Source organism: Elephas maximus, chromosome 16 (assembly GCF_024166365.1).
Source record: "Elephas maximus indicus isolate mEleMax1 chromosome 16, mEleMax1 primary haplotype, whole genome shotgun sequence".
Taxonomy (NCBI): Eukaryota; Metazoa; Chordata; class Mammalia; order Proboscidea; family Elephantidae; genus Elephas; species Elephas maximus.
The window spans coordinates 12375406-12391705 of NC_064834.1; the positions used below are offsets into that span (position 1 = coordinate 12375406).

The 16300-nt window shown below is 37.1% G+C and overlaps 1 protein-coding gene across 4 annotated transcripts in view; it reads right to left on the reverse strand.

The window, feature by feature from the left end:
* The window catches only part of SAMD8 (sterile alpha motif domain containing 8), a 72615-nt gene that overhangs the window by 27045 nt on the left and 29270 nt on the right, over positions 1 to 16300 (reverse strand). Inside the window, exon 2 of one of the 4 annotated variants that reach the window (XM_049855131.1) lies at positions 10621 to 10672. The exons of the other annotated variants lie outside the window; for them this stretch is intronic. The gene's annotated coding sequence lies outside the window, so the exon portion shown is untranslated. The remainder of the gene's footprint in view (positions 1 to 10620; positions 10673 to 16300) is intronic. 4 annotated transcript variants of the gene reach the window in all.

Genomic DNA, 16300 nt, shown 5'->3' on the forward strand with positions numbered 1-16300 from the left:
CCACAAAACCCCTTAAACTAACCTTATTTCTACCTATACATATTCATGATTTCTATAATAGATACAAAGCCATTAAAACAAGATAAGATTTAAACAGCTCAATTCTTTCTGTATCTTCAATATTCCATTATATAACTGATTAAGACATTTCATTCTTAAACTTTCTTCAGGATTTTAGTGATAAAATTTTAAAAAGAAAACTGTCATTTCAATGTGGCCATAAATTTGAGTTCCTAAACTTCACACTACAGTTATAAAAGGCCAATAATGGGTTATTTTTCAAAAATTACTAAGAACTTTCACTACTTTGACTCCATACAACTGTTCATACCCTTTTTCCATTTTAAAGCTTTCAGTTACTTGGGTCTTTACCAGGTTTATAAACCATATCAGATATGCGGGAGAGAAAGGTCTACATGGGGAAAAACTATTTCCCTGAAGTACTTTCTCAACTACTAAAGTCTGTGGGTTTTCTGAGACTTTTCAGGTCTCTAAAGACCATAATTCCTTGTCAGACGATTTTTAAAAAACATATTAGGCAAATGTTAAAACATAAAAAAAGAATGATACAACAAACACCCATGTGCCCACTACCCAGCTTGAAAAAAATCAAACAGTTCTAATTCAAACTTTCTATTTCTTGATCTGGGTATTAGTTACATGAGTGTGTGTGTTCACATTTTGTGAAAATTCATCAAGCTGCATACTATGATCTACAGTTTTCTCTATTTACGTTAAACTTCATAAAATTTTGCTTTAAAAAGCAAAACAAAACATTCTCTATACAAATGAATGCCCATCCCTGACAGCATTCCTTTTCTCTCCTGATTTTGGTGTTTATCCTTTCCTATAACATATATTTTTGACTATGAAAAAACTATGCTTACTTATGCTGGGGAAAATAAAAAGCTAATACTGCTCTACATTCTTCCCGTAGCCACATAAACTCTTGGCATGAAGACCTGTTGTAATTCATCCACAAATGAATGCCATGTAAATATCAGTTCATCATTCTGTATTTATTTAATTAGTAAATAGCAACCTTAGTTATTAGAAGGCTTAAATCCTTTTTTTTCCCCCTCAAACAGACTCAATTTTTAATATTATCAACCCTCAATAGTTTTTTGGTCTTAGAAAATTAACATCACATCCACATACAAGTAGTCTGTATTTTTTAAAGGTTATCTAATTCTTATATACTATACAGCTACAAAAACTCTTTTAAGACTTTTAGCTATAGTATATTATCGCCATCCAAAGGCCAAGTAATTACGATATACTCACTTTAATACACGGGATCTATACACATTGATGTACATTTCACATCATTTATATTATATAGACAATGTCATTAAAAATGTGATTTTGCTGTTTCAGTTTACATGCAGAGTAAGATGGTTTCACCCTACTCACTATATACATAATTTCTTTTCCCAAGGTATGATCTGACTAAATTACTTCATTCTCAGATATCCAATAAGCATATGCTAAAAACTATAGCAGTTATGATACACCAAATCTTTGAAAAAAGCTCATCTCATACAAAACGTAGTTCTTCTGTCATTTCATTTTGATTCTGCTACCTTTCCTCTTTTTCTAACAGCTTACCACCAATGGGTTCCAAGTCACTCCCACCCCTATAGCATTATTCAGTACAGTTTCGTCTCCTACCCTGCTCAAAATGGTTCTTCTCTTCTTTCATGTTTGTTTTGTCTTTGCTAACCAGTTCTTTATACCTTCAACCACGCTAACAAAAGTCAGGCTTTGATGCTGCTAGAGAAAATGAGTTGTCATACACACCTCCTAAAAGTCTTTGAGCCTGTTGGGGCAATGCCTTGAAAATCTGACTCATCCTCTGTTTCATCAGGTCAGGACACGTCGTTTAATTATATGCTACTACATAGAGTTATAGGCCCACATTAAATTGTTATTTAGCTAACATTCTGAAAATCTGCACTAAATAAGTATATTAAAAGATGATAAAAGGCTTTGGGGTCAATTTAATTTTTATGTTGTGCTGCAGTAGTTATACAGACTATGAACAAAGAATATGACAGTTACAGGCTTCATATTAATTGATAAAATGAAGAAATTAAGTTAATAAATATATAAGGACACTTTCAGCTTTAACCAGTAATTGATACGAATCAATTGCCAGTTATAGAGACCTTTGCTTCTGGTCAACATGGAGTAACAGAGACCAGATTTACCCACCCACCTGAAACAACAACTAAAAAATGGGCAAAATATACAAATTAAACAACAAAAAAAACCCGTTTCAAGATACTGGACATCAAGTAATGAAGGAGAATAATCCCTGAGAGACAGGAAATAAATAGTGAGCACTACAACTACCCCAGTTTACTGTCTTGAGAGAGTTTCCAAGCCACAAGGGGACACAGGAGAGGAAACTCTGGTGGGGCCTGGCAAAGTCCCTGAGTTAAGAAGATGGAGCTATTAAGATTCTAGGGAGATAAAAGAGGCTAGGGTTCATGGAATAGAGTACTGGGAGGAGAGAGATGCACAGAGAACTCCAGGGGTCTGCTGAAGATCTCCCTTGAATATTCAGCTGAACACTGACCAACACACGTGCGTGAGGAAGCTAGCCAAGGCTGAGGAAAGAGCTACCCAAAATGATTACAAAACAGTCCCCTGCACTCACAAAAGGCTGAGAAAAGTGCCTACACCCAACAACCAGATGGAAAAATCTTCATGATTTATGGGCAACTGGGTAGATCATGCTTAGTGGGGCGAAATTAACTCTAAAGCAGTGTTCTCAACTGGAGGCAATTTTGCCCCTTCAGGGGACGTATGGCAACGTTTCGAGACATTTTAGGTTGTCATAACTTGGGGGAGGGGGTTGTGCTACTGGCATCTAGAGAGTAGAGGTGAGGGATACTGCTGAACATTCTAGAATGCACAAGACAGCCTCTGACAGCAAAGAGTTACCTGGCCCAAAATGTCAATAGTGCTGCTATTCAGAAACCCTGTCTCAGACTAAATACTTCTCTGGTCCCATCTAACAAATCTTAAAAGTAAGACCCAAAAGGATCAAATTGTTTTCAAGTAACTTAACTGTGTCCCACCACAAAGCTCAAGAATACAAAAACATTCAGCACCCAACAGGTAAAACTCACAGTGTGTGGCATCCAGTCAAAAATTACCAGGCATAATGGCCTGATTGAGACTACGGGTACACTGGAGGTATGGTCCCCAGACCCTCTGTTAGTCCAAGACTGGAACCACTCCTGAAGCCAACTCTTCAGACAGGGATTGGACTGGACTATAAGACAAAAAATGATACTGATGAACTTCTTGGCTCAAGTAGACAATGAGACTATGTGGGCAGCTCCTGTCTGGAGGCAAGGTGAGATGGCAGAAGGGGACAGGAGCTGACTGAATGGACACAGGGAATACAGGGTGGAGAGAAGTGTGCTTGCTTTCTCATTAGGGAGAGAGCAGCGAGGAGTACATAGCAAGGTGTGTATAAGTTTTTGTATGAGAGACTGACTTGATTTGTAAACTTTCACTTAAAGCACAATAAATTAAAAAAAAAAAAAATTACCAGGCATGCAAAGAAACAGGAAAATATCACCTATAATGGAGAATCAACCAATCAAAACAGACCCACAACACAGATAACAGAATTAGCAGACAAGGAAATTAAGACAATTATGGTAACTATGCTATTTGGGTTCAAAAAGTTAAACAGAAACATGGAAACATTAAAGAAAAAAAAAAAAAGATCCAAATCAAACTTCTAGAAATGGAAATTACAATATCTGTGATGAAAAATACACAGGCTGGTCAAATGTCATGAAAGATAAGAGTACCGAACTTGAAGACCTAACAGCAGGAAATATTCAAAATCAAACACAGGTTTTTAAAAAAAGAGAATTTTTTTGAAATGAAAAGAACATCAAAAGGTGGGACAGCTTCAGGCAGCCTGATATATGAGTAACTATACAGTCCCCAAAGAAGAGAAGGATATTTGAAGTAACGATGACTGAAAAATTTTCCAAATTTGGTGAAAACCATAAACACACAAATCCAAGGAACTCAATGAACTCCAAACAAGAAACATAAAGAAAACACAAGGCATACCATAATCAAATTGCTCAAAACCAGTGATAATGAGAAAACCTTAAAAGTGATCACTGACATAGAGGAACAAAGATAAGAATGATACCAGATTTCTCACTGGGAACAATGTAAGCAGAAGGAAAGTACTACCATGTGAAAATATGAATATACAAAAACAAATGAAGAGCACTGGAAATGGTAACTACATGAGTAAATATATTTAAAATTTTTTTATTATTTAAATCTCTTTAAGAGACAATTAACTGCTTAATAAAAATAATAACATTGTTATTGTTGTTGCTAGTTGTAGTTGAGTAAATCCTGACTCGTGGCAACCCCATGTGTCAGAGTAGAACTGCTCCAAAGGATTCTCAAGGCTGTGACCTTTCAGAAGTGGATCGCCACGTCTGTCTCCTGAGGTGCCTCTGGGTGGATTCAAACTGTCCATTTTTCAGCTAGTATAGTAGCCGAGGGCTTAACCATTTACCCCGCCGAGCTGAGTCAGAATCAACTCGACAGCAATGGGTCTGGGGGACCTAATAACAACATAATGTAGGGTTTATAACATTTGTAAAAGTAAAATATATCTCAACGATAACACAAACATTGGGGGAAATAGAAATACACTCTTATAAGGTTCTTATACTATATATGAAGAATGTAATATCTTTTTAAGGTAGACTGAGAGAAGTTAAAAATTTATATACCAAAAAAAAAAAAAACCCAAACCCACTGCCATCGAGTTGATTCCGACTCATAGTGACCCTCTAGGACAGAGTAGAACTGCCCCATAGAGTTTGCAAGGAGCGCCTGGCAGATTCGAACTGCTGACCTCTTGGTTAGCAGCCGTAGCACTTAACCACTATGCCACCAGGGTTTCCAAAGATTTATACAGCACTTATAAAACCCTAAAGCACCTACACGAATAACACAACAAAGAGTAACACCTAATATGCCAATAAGTGAGATAAAACCAACCAATACAATAACTGAACAATAAAAAATATTCAATCCAAAAGAAGGCAGAAAAAGAATAAAAAAAAAAAAAGAGGAACAAATGAAACAAATAGAAAACAAAATGAAAGACAGACTTAAGCAATCATATTAGTAGTCACATTAAATACAAATGTTCTAAGTATCCCAATTAAAAGGTGGAGATTGTCGAATTGAATAAAAACATGCAACTATATACTATCTACAAGAAATACACTTTAAATATAAAGATACAAAGAGGTTGGTTAAAGGGACAGAAAAAGATGCTATGCTACCACTACTCAAAATAGCTATATTAATATCAGAACAAATAGATTTCAGAGCAGACAATATAACCAGAGATAAAAAAGGTCATTTCACAGTGGTAAAGGGGTTAATTCATCAAGAAGACACAGCAATCATACATATGTATGAACCAAACAACAGAGCTGCAAAGTAAGTGAAGCAAAACTGATAGACCTGCAAGGAGAAACAGAAAGAATTCACAATCATAGTCAGAGATTTTAATCCTTTCTCAATAATTGCTAGAAAAAGTAAACAGTAATTCAGTAAGGAAACAGATAATTTGAATAATGTAATCAACCAACTTTAAGAAACTGATACTTACAGAACATTCTACCCAACAACAGTAGACAATACATTCTATTCAAGTGAACACTGACCAAGAAAGGTCATATTATAGGTCATAAAACAAGTCTCAGTAAACCTAGTAAAATTCAAGTCATATAAAGTACATTCCCTGACCATAACAGAATTAATTTAGAAATCAGTATCAGAAATACCTCTAGAAAACTTCCCAAATACAAGGTGGAAAATTTGCAAAACTCAAAAAAAAAACAAGGAAAACTAAATAATATGTTTCTACATAACTCAGAGATCAAAGGAGTTACAAAGAGAATTAAGAATAATACCATAAAGCACCAAAAATGTGAAATAACTGAAGGATAAATCGGATAAAATATGTGAAAGACCTGTACTCTGAAAATGGTAAAACATTCCTGAGAGAAATTAATGACCCAAATAAATAGAGATGGGTCATGCACATGTGTCGAGTAAGATTTCAATTCTCAAACGGATTTATAGATTCAATGCAATTCCAATCAAAATCGCATCAGGCTCTTTTGAAGAAACTGAAATTTATTTAAAAAAAAATTTATGTGCAAATGAAAAAGACCCAGAATAATCCAATCAACTTTGAAAGACAGTTACAGAACTAACACGCTACCCTAATTTCAAACCTTATTATACAGCTACCTGTATTTGTTTTCTATCGCTATGTTACAAATCCCCACAGGCTTACCAGCCACGTCTTATCTTCAAAGCCAGCAACTACTGTGTTAAATCTCCCTCAAGCTTGGAATCTCCTTCACCAGGAAAAGCCCAGTCCGTTTAAAGCGCTGGCCCGATTAGTCAGATCCACCAAGGATAATCTTCCTTTCTTAGTCAACTGTGCCATATAATATAACCTAAACACAGGAGTGATATCCCATCATATTTACAGGTCCCTCCCGTTATACAAGGGCATGCGTCACTGGGGATCATCTTAGAATTCTGCCTACTACACTACCCTCACCAAGACAAAGTGGTACTGATATAAAGATAAACTAATGGAACAGAATCGAGTGGGGGCCCCGGGGGAGGGACCCAAGCCAGTTGCCATCAAGCCAATTCTAACTCCTGGTGAGTCCACATATGCCAGAGTAGAACTGTGCTCCACAGGGTTTTCAACGACTGATTTTTTTCAGAAGTTGATCTCTAGGCCTTTCTAGGTGTATTCAAACCTGGCAACTCTGGTTGTACTCGAACCTCCAACCTCTTAGTTAGCTGCTGAGCGCATTAACCATTTGCGCCACCCAGGGACTCCCACACATATATGGATATCTAATTTTCTACAAATGTGCAAAGATAATCTTTTCATCAACCGGTGCTAGAACAACAGATACCCACACACAAAAAACATCAATCCATGCCTCCCACCACAAATGCAATTAACTCAAAATAGATCAGACCTAACGTAAAACCTAAAACTATAAAATTTCTAGAAGAAAACCTTTCTCACCTTTGGGTAGATAAATGTTGCTTTGAAAGCACGATCCATAAAAGAACAAATTAATAAGTTGGCCTGTATCTGTCTAAGTAGGACACTTTTTATGGTTTTTAATCTGCAAATTTCTATGTTGTTGGAATCTTTTATAATAATGTATTTGTATAGTAAAGACAAAAATATGTAGAAGCAATATTTTTACTGAAGAACATTAAAAAAATTTTTTTAAATTACCCCCAGAAACTTACCGCTTGTAATTTGTCACATCTCTCTCATACAACATACCCATAATTTTCTATAAAGAGAAACCATACCATACATAATTTGGTGTCCTCATTTTACTTATTATTGTATGAGTCCTGACTAATGTCACTAAATATCCTTTGAAAATATAGTTTTGTAACTAATACTCCATTGTATGGCTACATAATAATTTGTCTATTTCTCCATTGTTGGCGATTGTTCATAATTTTATTACTATTACGAATAGTACTACAGTGTCTTAGGTTAGATTTCTGGAAGTGGAATAAGTGTATCAAAGGATTTGAGGTGTTATTTAGATATTAACTCCCAGGGATATCATTAAAGCTCGATTCACTTTAAAAAGCATTTCATGTAAAGCTTGGTACCTGTTCAAAATATTAATTGGTGTGCATAAAGGAAACATTTCAATTTGAGATAAAATTTAAAGGAAGTTTATTCTGAAATCTTGAGCAATTAAGAAATTGCCTAAGTATCAAAGGTCAATACTGTATTATCAAGGAACCGAGAGAACAGTTCATTCCTGAAGAATCTGGCTATCAATAGGCATTAAAAAAAAAAAAATTTGCCGTCCAGTTGATTCTGACTCATAGCAACCCTATGTGGCAAAGCAGAACTGCCCCACTGGGTTTCGAAGGCTGTAAATCTTTACAGGAGCAGACTGCCACATCTGCTGGTGGGTTCCAACCACTGACCTTTCGGTTAGCAGCCAAGCACTTAACCAATGCACCACCAGAGCTCCTTATAATAGGCATTAGTCAAACTTAGCTCTAGGCTGTAGGTAATATATAAACAATCAAAAGCAGCTGATTGTTGTGTACAATGTGGAACAAAAGTTACTTTATCTTTCTGGTGATCTCTGGTCAGAAACTTTTGAAAACTATTCAAAAACACACAATTTTCAGCACAAGTCAACTCTACTAGTAAATCTGTTTGTTTTCTCTCCTATCAAATTTAGCTCATACTAATTAAGAGATTTCAGCAGCCTAACAGCAAAAGAGCTCAGTATATTTTCTCTGATATTCTCATCACTGTATCTGATGAAAAAAAAAAAAAACTTACCATAACATAAAAACCTTAAATCTGGTATTCCTTAACATTAGCATAAAAAAAAATTGAAACCCTGGTGGTGTAGTGGTTAAGTGCTACAGCAGCTAACCAAAAGGTCGGCAGTTCAAACCTACCAGGCGCTCCTTGGAAAGTTATGGGGCAGTTCTACTCTGTCCTATAGGGTTGCTATGAGTCAGAATCGACTCAGTGGCAATAGATTTTTTTATTGCCTCGGTGTCTACATTAGCATAGCTACTCTTTATCAATGAGTCTTCAATACATCCCATTAGTGACCCAAATCTCACCACAATCACAGAAATGGCTCAGCAGTATTCTACCACGTTAAAACTCCAGGTACTGTAAGTTAAGTTTAACAAACCAAGAACAATCAGCCCATAACTGAAAAAGGAGATAATGACTGTCAACAAGCCCCTCCCTGTTCTGCCCAGTTGGAGCTATTTGTTTTGTCCCACCCTACCTCTGTGATACCTAACAACCACCTCTGTGACAGACCAGCTGCAGGACAATCTGGCCACTACTGGAAATGCTGACTTGACTACAAGGAGCATTACCATCTATGAACCACCACTGACTCAGTGTCTGTGGTAGATATGATGAATTGGCAACTTTTGATAAGTGCCAACTTTTGTTAAAAGATCCTTTTGCAGACAGAAATAATGCCTTTTCCCCAAAATCTGTCTGAAAATCTGTGCTAAATATTCAGGAACCAAAACCAGGTATATGTATGTATTAACAATGTAATACAAACCAAGGGGTAAAAAGCAAGTCTTTCCACTTCAGGCTTAGAACTATTTCCCTTAAGCTTTGTAACCAGCATCATCAGGCCACCAGCCCAATATTCCTGTGTACCACTCCTAGTCAGTAATCTTCTTCTTCCCCCCATGGGTAACTACAAACCTAACCTTGTAATAATCCCTTATTTCTTCTGTAGTTTTGCTCCGTAAGCATGCGTCTGTAAACAACACAGTTTAGTGTTGCCTATTTTTGCATTTTATATGAATGGAATCATACTGTATGCATTCTTTTAGTCTTATACAAAGTTGACTGTAGAATTCATTTATTATTAAAAACATTTTTTTTGAACCAGATTCATCTTGGAAAAAGTTGAAAGGCTGTTAAATTGCCAAAACAAACTTAAGATTCAAAATAATACAGGAAATGTTGAAAAGTCATTTAATTTGTCCATGAAGACAGACAAAGGTATATCACCTAGGAAGGGTTAACTGCACAAAATGGGAAAGAAGGCATATCCAACCAGGACAAACGGAGCTGTTATGGTATCCTTTAAAGGAAGAAGACAAAAGGACATGCTTCCTGGAGTGAACTGGTTAATCCCCTCTGAGCTCTTAAGTCCCAGGAGGACTGTTTATTTAACTTTTGTATGATGAGTACAATGATGTGACCAGGATTATCAGCTATCCAGTCAACACCTATTGTAGGAATACAGCAGGCAAGATGTGCAGGTACAAGGTATTTCATGTCTGCAGAGTTGTGTTCCTTAAAAAAGAATGTATATCCTAACTTACCAAACTCCTTAAATTATGAACTGTGTCCAGTGCATTTTCAGTAAGTAACACAAGTATTAATTACATTAGCTAACACTTATGGTAGGAACTGTTTGAGGTGTTTTACTTATATTCTCTCAAATAATCCTCAAGGCATCCGTATAGAGTAGCTACTATTACCTTTGTCAATTTACAGGTGAAATAACTGATACAGATAAAGTAACCTGCCCAAGATGACACAGCTAGCCAGTACATCAGGGTTTCAACTCAAGCAATCTCATTTCAAAGTCCATGTTCTTACCTACACTACACTGTCTTACGTAAGCTTAAGGGCTCTTATACTTTTGTAGGAGCTGGATCTGGTAAATATGAAATATTTTCTAGTTATCAGCAGAGGAACCTATCAAAGGTCTTCAATTACATTAGATAAACATTACTCTAATTAGGCTACCTAATAATGGAAGTTCTCTGAATTGCAAATTTTACAATGTTGAGTCTTAAACATTTACTAAGTGTCTCTTATATACTGATGCCAGACACTAAGCTAGGCACTGGCGTTAGGAACAATCTTAAGATCCCTCATATGTTACATTATTCACCCAGTAAATATTTATTGTCCATATAGTATATGCAGGATATTGCACTACGCAATGTGACACTTACCTAGGTGCCTCTGACACAGACTCTGCCCTCAATAATTTTATAGTCTTGTATTCTAGAAAAGGGATATTAAAGAGTCATTAAAAAAGATAAAAAGAATTACAGCTGCTAGTTCCTTACATACACTAACTCACTCAATCCTCGTAACAACATTAATAAAGTGGTTACATAACTTGGTAAGAACCTGGAAAGTTAACAGAGTTGGAAAGAGAGATTATTTCCAGTTGGTGAGATCAGAGAAGAGTTCTTGTAAGTGACATTTGAACTGTACCTTAAAGGAAAAGCGAAACTGTGGAAAGAGACGGAGAAACACAAAGTACACTACCAGAGGAAATTGCATGAGTGAAGGTATGAAGGTGGGAAACAATAGATAACTGTTAGGTGTAAGGTTGAAAATATAAATTGGGGCCAGATCATGGAAACCTTTAATTGTCAAGTTAAAGACAATCTGTATAAAATGGGAAGTCACTGGAGATTTCTGACCAGGAGAATGACATATTCTGAATGTGCCTTAGAAAGAATAATTGTAGTGAAGTATGTAAAACAGATTGTGAGGGCTGAAGCCAGGATGCAAAGTAATGACTGACCAAATTAAGTAGAGGCATTGAAAGGAAGGATGAAGGAATTATTACACCAGATGAAAAGATACCACTGATTAGAGGTGACAAGAGAGATTTACTCTTCACTATGCATACTCCTGTATACTCTTTAAACTTCCTGACAGGTACATTTGTTCTCTGGTTTGTTTTTATGTTTTTTCTGCATATATCCCTCACTGGATATATGGAGGCCGACAACCTGGAAATGCCAATGAGTGCAGGGAGAAAAAAAAAGGAACCCCAAGAAGAGCCTGTTCTCTCCAGCTAAAGGATGAGGAAAGAGGCAGCCTAGCAAGATACAAAACTTCAGACAATAACTGCTCTATCCCAGACAAAAACCATATAAAAAACTGTGGCCCCATCCTCATTCCCACCAACAAAGGCCAAGTGGAGAGGCTAGATTTCTACCATTGATAGGGTGTAGCAAGGCACCGCAACACCTCCGCCCCTGCTGTGGTGGTGTCAGAGATGGGCCTAGTAAGGAGCCAGGGCTGCCATCACTGCCAGGCAGTAACAAGTCCCTCCCCCTCCTCCCACATGGTGTCAGGAGAGACCACACGTAGGGCCTAGACTTCTACCTCCACCCAGTATCAAGAGGCACCCCGCCCACCCCCACCCCCCCACCCCCACTGCTGAGGGGCTGTAAGAGGAGGCTCAGAGGAGAGTCAGGACTATTATTACCACTGCTCAGGGAAAAAAAGCTTCCATCCCTACAGACCACATGGGAAGCAATAACAAGTTGCCTCTACCCTTCCCAGCCAGGCTCGTATCAGTGGAGGCCTAATGGGGTATCTGAACTCTCACCGCTGCGGAGCTGTAATAAAGAGCCTATCCCCTCTGGGTGTCAATGGTGGCTCTACCTGGTAGTAAAGAGGCAGTGCCCCCCCTTTACCCACCAGAGCAATGTCAAAGAATGCTTGCTAAAACACTGGATTTAAACAAGATCTAGAGTCTTATAATATCCAAAATGTTGAGGTTCTAATAGAAAATCACTTATCATGCCAAGAGCCAGGAAGATCTCAAACCAAATGAAAAAAGACAATCAACAGATCCATCAATGAAATAACACAGATGTGAGAATTATTTGACAATGAATTTAAAGCAGCCATAATAAAATTGCTTCAACAAGGAATTATGTACACATTTAAAATAAAAAAACCAAGTCTGTAAAGAAATGGAAGACACAAAGAAGAACCAAATGGAATTTTTTATAAGTAGAAAATACGATAACCAAAATATGAAACTAGAGGGATGGCCTCAACGGCAGAATTGAGAGAACAGAAGAATTCGCAAACCTGAAGCAGAATACAGAAATTAGCCAATCTGAACAACAGAGAGAAAATAGATGGGAGAGGAAAAAAGAAAAAGGCAGAGCCTCAGGGACCTATGGGACCATACAGAAGTTCCAACATTCATGTCATCAGAGTCCCAGAAGGAGAGGAGAAAGATGGTAGGGTTGAAAAAGAATTTGAAGAAATAATAGATAAAAATTTCTCAAATTTGGCAAAACACATAAAGCTACACATTTGAGAAAGTGAGTGAATCCCAAACAGGATAACCCCAAAGAAATCCATGTCAATATCCATCATAGTCACAGGTGTAAAATTTGAGAGGAAAAAAAAAAAAAGGACAGCAGTCAGAGAGAAATGACACACTACCTGTAGGGAAAACCAATTCAAATGGTGGTAAATTTCTCAGCCAAAACCACTGATGCCAAAAGGAAGTGACACAACATTTTCAAGTTCTGAAAGAAACTGCCAACCCAGAATCCTATATGCAACAAAAATATCCTTCAGGAAAGAAGGCGAAATCAAGATATCCTGTGATGAAGTAATAAAATTTTTCACCAGCAGAACTACCCCAAAAGAATGGCTAAAGGAAGTTCTTTAAACAGAAATGAATGATAAAAGCAGGAACTAGGGAACATCAAAAAGGAAGAAATACCAAGGAAAAAAAATATGGGTAAATACAACAAGCCTTTTCTTCTTAATTTTTCTCAGTTATAGTTCAGGCAAAAATTATAACACTGCCTAACGTTTCTCTCAATGTTTACAGAAAAAATATTTAAGATAATTATAAATAGGGTAGGGTAAAGGACTAAACACCCAGGTGGTACAAACAGTTAATATGCTTGGCTGCTAACCTAAAGGTTGGAGGTTCGAGTCCACACAGTACTGCCTTAGAAGAAAGGCCTGGTGATCTACTACTGAAAAATCAGCTACCGAAAACTCTACAAGGCACAGTTCTACTGTGACACACACACTGTCACCATAAGTAGAAAATGGCTTGACAGCAATTTTTTTTTATGGCACTTCACTCAAACTGGTAAAATGTCAATCAACAGACACCAACAATGAAATAACACAGATGTCAGAATTATCTAACAATGGTTTTAAAGCACCCATAATAAAATTGCTTCAAGAAGCAATTACGAACACACTTGAAATGAATGGAAAAATAACTGAAAGTCTGTAAAGAAATGGAAGATATATAAAGAACCAAACGGAAATTTTTAGAACTAGGAAATACAATAACCAAAATAAAAAACCAGTAGCCTTTGGTATGACATGTACAGTCATCCCTCGGTATCTGCGGGGGATTGGTTCCATGGCCCCTGCAGATACCAAAATCCAAAGATGCTGAAGTCCCTTATATAAGATGGCACGGTCTTTGCATATAACCTATGCACATCCTCTTGAATACCTTAAATCATCTCTTGAACAAAAAACAAAAACTGTTGCCATGGAGTTGATTCTGACTCAAAGCGACCCTACAGGACAGAGTAGAGCTGCCCCACAGGGTTTCCAAGAAGAACCTAGCGGATTTGAACTGCTGACCTTTTCGGTTAGCAGTTGTAGCACTCAACCACTGCACTACCAGGGCTCCACCTCTAGATTACCTGTAATACCTAAGACAAAGTAAATGCTATGCAAATAGTTCTTTCATCACAATTGAAGACTTGCTTTGGAAGGTAGTCTTTCTCTTCTATGAGTTTCTCGAGCTCCTGTGGGAACACTGATGCTGATTCTCCCGTGATCTTTAAGTTCTTGAGGCCATAGTGCTCTACCATCCCTTACTAGCCTTAAACTCCTTCTCTTACTCTCTTCAGCCCCCTCACATTTAGCCTCTGGGGGACTGCTTTGATCAGTTAATTGCTTTTTAGGAGCATTTTTAAACAGAAACAAAGAATGCACACAACGCAGGTAGCAAATGAGACACAAGGCTAACAATACTCAAACAACAAGTGCTGGAGAGAGACTGAGGTCTGTGAAACGGTGGAAGGTTACAGCCTACACACCACTGCATTCGCGTGGATTCAGCATACTGCTTGGCGAAAGACAAATTTAAGTTTTGCTTTTTGGAACTTTCTTTCTTCTCAAATATTTTTGATTAGCAGTTGGTTCAATCTGTAGATGTGGAATTCATGGATATGGAAGGGTTGACTATATATGTGCTTAGAACATACACTAAAAAGCTATACAAAAATAGAGACCAAAGTAGTTACCAGGGATGGGAATGAGGGCAGAACTGGGAGTCATAGTTTAGGAAGCACTGATTTTCCATTTACAGTGATGGAAAATTTGGCAGTGGATATTGGTGATGGTTACACAACATGATTAAGGTAACCAATGTCCCCAAATTGTATAAATGAAAAATGTTAAGACAAACATAAAGCTACACAAAGAGACACACTAAAAAACACCATAAACCAGAACCGTTGACGTCGAGTCGATTCCGACTCATAGCGACCCTATTAGGACAGAGAACTGCCCCATATGGTTTCCAAGGAGCACCTGGTGGAATCGGACCGCCGACCTCTTGGTTGGCAGCCATAGCTCTTAGCCACTACGCTACCAGGGTTTCAAAAAAAAAAAAAAACTATAAATAAAAATGAAATTGTAAAAAATATTCAAGTAACCCACAGGAAGGCAGGAAAAAGTAAACAGAAAGAAACAATAAACAGGAAATAAGAAAGTAAAAATGGCACACTTAAGTCTTAATAGTCAATACTTACATTAATTGTAAATGGTTTAAATACTCCAAATAAGACAGAGTCTGGCAGAGTGGGTTAAAAAAAAAAAAGAAAGAACAATTATATGCTGTCTACAAGAAACTCACTTCAAAGACAATACTTTATAAAACAAAAAAAATCAAACCTGGTTGTCAAGTCATTTCCAACTTATGGAGACCTCATGTGTTACAGAGTAGAACTGCTCTATAGGATGTTATTAGCTGTAATCTTTATGAAAGCAGATCACCAGGTCTTCCTTCTGTGGTGTAGCTGGGTGGATTTGAATTGCCAAACCTCAGGTTAGTAGTTGAGCACAAACTGCTTGTGCAACCCAGGGACCTTAACATAAGTTGAAACTCAAAGGATGGAAAAAGGTATGACTGGCAAACATTAATCAAAAGCTATCAGACAAAGTAGACTTCAGAGCAAAGAAAAGGACATTACATAATGATAAAAAGGACAATTCACCAAGAAGACACAGCAATCCTAAATGTGTATTCACTAAACAAAAAGTTGCAAAATATGTGAAGTAAAGCTGGTAGAAAAGTAGAAATAAACAAATAACAATGATAGGAGACTTCAACGCTTCTCTCCCAACAATTGATAGAACAACTATTCAGAAAATCAGAAAAGACACAGACTAACTCAATACCAGCATCAACCAAAAGAATTTAGTTGACATTTACAGAACACTCTGCCCAACAACATCGGAATGCAACAGCAGAATTCCTTTCAAGTACCCAAGGAACATATACCAAGACAGACCATATCCTGGGTCATAAAAACAAACCTCAACAAACTTAAAAGAACTAAGATCATACAGAATGTGTTCTCTGACCACAATGGAATCAAACTAGAAATCAACAATAGAAAGATAACAAGAAAATCTCCGAACACTTGGAGGCTAAACAACACACTTCTAAATAATACATGGGCCAAAGAGGAAGTCTCAAAGGGGATTAAAATACTTCGAACTCAATGAAAATACAACATACCTGAAGGTTATTTACGACTCTAACTGCTTGTATTTTACATTAAAAAGAGGAAAAGATTCAATCAAGAATCTAGGTTC